The sequence below is a fragment of the Nerophis lumbriciformis genome, linkage group LG35 (assembly GCF_033978685.3).
Source record: "Nerophis lumbriciformis linkage group LG35, RoL_Nlum_v2.1, whole genome shotgun sequence".
Classification (NCBI taxonomy): domain Eukaryota; kingdom Metazoa; phylum Chordata; class Actinopteri; order Syngnathiformes; family Syngnathidae; genus Nerophis; species Nerophis lumbriciformis.
In genome coordinates this window covers 497,728-501,269 of record NC_084582.2, presented here as the reverse complement: position 1 = coordinate 501,269, position 3,542 = coordinate 497,728, and positions in this window count along the sequence as shown.

Here is a 3,542-nt window from a genome sequence, read left to right as displayed (position 1 = left end):
CTTGAGACTTCCGATTTCGGGGTGTGTGGGGGGTGGGGGGGGTGGTCGGGGCGCGGTTGGGGGCGTGGTTAAGAGGGGAGGAGTATATTGACAGCTAGAATTCACCAAGTCAAGTATTTCATATATATATATATATATATATATATATATATCTACATCCTTAAAATATGCAAACAAAACTGTGTTTAGATAATTGATACTTCAAACTTGCATAAATAAATATTAAGGAATATAACATAACTTGGTTTCTGAGAGCTTCAAAATGTAATAAATAAAATGCTAAAGTTGTTGATAAACAGGCAATTATTTTAATAATTAAATATGGTCATTTTAAATGAATTATGATAATTTAAAATTAATTATTTCAAATATGTTTATTTTAATGTATAATTCTATGGCTGGATGTAATAAGGAGTCAGAAAAAATACAAATAAAAATACAATTAATTTGGATGTTTTTAGCAAAATATAGTAAAAATGTATTTAGTTATTTAAAAATTAATAAATATATTTATTTTTAGGTAAGATAAACATAATACAATTTGTCTCTAGTCTGGATGATTTAGTTCTTGTCACCCTGTTGTCCTCCCATTGTGAAAAAAGGCTGTCCTCACTCAGGTCCGCATGGAGCTGGAGGGGGCGTGGCCTCCAGCTCCGGCTGAAAATCGGGAGATTTTCGGGAGAATATTTGTCCCGGGAGGTTTTCGGGAGAGGCGCTGAATTTCGGGAGTCTCCCGGAAATTTCGGGAGGGTTGGCAAGTATGCTGTTGAAGCAAAATGAAACTTAAACTGAACTGGTTGCGAAGTAAACAAAAATAGAATGCTGGACGACAGCAAAGACTTACAGCGTGTGGAGCAGCAGAAAAAAAAACATTGTAATGTGTTAACTTGTGAATCAATTAATAACTAACTAACTAATAGGCTAAGCAGTTAGCTACTAACACCTCGCAAAGTAAACAAAATATCTAAAACCCCTCATTGTCGATTATGTGTTCATTAACCTGTGAAATAAAGTATACATTGAATGAATAAAGAGTTTTACTAATCAATTACAGTCACTAATTGATTGATGTTCAACACGAACATATGGTTTATTTCCAATATGACTGACATCGCCACCTAGCTTCAGGCTAACAGGTTAGGTTGCCAAGGCCTCACAAGTTAGACAATTATCTAAAACACCACATTGTCTATGATTAGTTAACTTGTGAAATAAAAAACGCTTTGAACAAATATATTTATTCAAATAGTTTGATATTTAAAGTTAACATACTACTGCTACACTAGTGTGCCGTGAGATACAGTCAGGTGTGCCGTGGGAGATTATCTAATTTCACCTATTTGGGTTAAAAATATTGTTTGCAAACCAGTAATTATAGTCTGCAAATGATGTGTTGTTGTTGAGTGTCAGTGCTGTCTAGAGCTCGGCAGAGTAACCGTGTAATACTCTTCCATATCAGTAGGTGGCAGCCGGTAGCTAATTGCTTTGTAGATGTGGGAAATAGTGGGAGGCAGAGTGAAGGTAAAAAGGTGTCTAATGCTTAAACCAAAAATAAACAAAAGGTGAGTGCCCCTAAGAAAAGGCATTGAAGCTTAAGGAAGGCTATGCAGAACAAAAGTAAAACTGAACTGGCCACAAAGTAAACAAAAACAGAATGCTGGACAACAGCAAAGACTTACTGTGGAGCAAAGACAATGTACATCCGAACATGACATGACAATCAACAATGTCCCCACAAAGAAGGATAAAAACAACTTCAATAATCTTGATTGCTAAAACAAAGTAAGTGCAGGGAAGACATGAAACTGCTACAGGAAAATACCAAAAAAACAGAAAAAGCCACCAAAATAGGAGCGCAAGACAAGCACTAAAACACTACACACAGAAAAACAGCAATAAACTCCAAATAAGTCAGGGCGTGATGTGACAGGTGGTGACAGTACACCTACTTTGAGACAAGAGCTATAGTGATGCATGCTTGGTTATGCTTTAAAGTCATATCCAACAATTGCGACAATGACTTTTTACTGTCAACTGAGTTTTGCTTTTGAATGATTTCTGCTGGTGGCGTGCCTTCGCATTTTTTAAATGCAAAATATGTGCCTTGTCTCAAAAAAGGTTGAAATACACTGACTTAGTAGACAAACACAATGTTGTATTATTCGACAACTTTGAAAGTCAAGTGTGAATGGAATAAATACAATTATTAATAAAGCTGCAAGCAGCATTGGTCGGGCCCGCGTATTTGGCAGGTGCTAGTCCTAAGTGTCCCAATACTTTTGTCAAGTTTTAGTCCCAAGTGTCCCAATACTTTTGTCTACTTTTAGTCTGAAGTGTCCCAAGACTTTTGTCTAGTGTACCTACCTTGTCTGCATTGTGTGGGCACGTTGGTGCTTCCTGCTTTTAAGCAGCCATCTTAAAAAAGCAGCAACGCAGCAGCATCAGCGCAGCGGTTCTTTGAAGGCTCATAAAATCAAAACCGGAGCAGTTAGAAAAATTATTTCGATAACTTTTATTTGGAAGGGTTCAATCTCTCTCCTGTGTTATTTTGAAGCTGATACGACAAACGCGCTCAGAGGAGATAATGTTTGAAGAGAAGGGACCGGTTTATAAAAAAAATTTGTTTTGAAGGGGAAATTGCAAACTTCCTGTTGATTTTTGCTGGGGGTTGTCAATATATGAAATGTAGGTCTAAGTGAGACCTACATAGAGGTTTTTGTTTCATGTCTCTCCGACCTTCCCAGTGGGAGTTACAGGCAGTTTTGTCATTTTTTTCTTCCGATGAGCAGTTTTTTCTGCGTTTTATTCAAAAATTGCGCTAGAGCGCAATTTTGAGATTTGGTGTTAGGTTTTTTTATTAGATCGCAATTTTTGCCAGTCCTGATGTGTGTGTTCAGTTTGGTGAGTTTTGAAGCATGTTAAGAGGGTGAAAATACAGCTCAAAGAGGCAAAAGTGACTGTTTTTAGTACTTTTTTGTCTTGAAGGGGGAATTGCCAACTTCCTGTTGATTTTTGCCCGAGGAAATTGATTAATGAAAAGTAGGTCTAAGTAAGACCTACATAGAGGTTTTTATTTCATGTCTCTACAACATTCGTACTGGGAGTTATAAGCAGTTTTCTTTCCAGGGGGCGCTAGAGCGCAATTTTGAGTTTTGGGGTTTGGTTTTTTGACAAAAAGTTTTTCCGTATATTACTGATGTGTGTGTAAAATTTGGTGAGTTTTGAAGCATGCTAAGGGGGACAAATTACAGCACAAAGTTGCGGAAGAATAATAATAATAAAACCTTACAAATTCAATAGGTCCTTAAGTCCCATTGTATAAGGACTCCTTTTGGGAGTCCTTATACAATGGGCCATGCGGGCCCTAATAATCAAACTAAGTCACTAATGCATTGATATTTAACGGTCACAAACAGGCTAACAACCTTTCGCATCTGCACATAGCATCTCAAAGTAAACAACTGAAGTGGCACATTATTAACTGCAATATAAGATGTAGAATAAATGAAGACATTTTCTCACATTAAATGTAAGCAAAAACA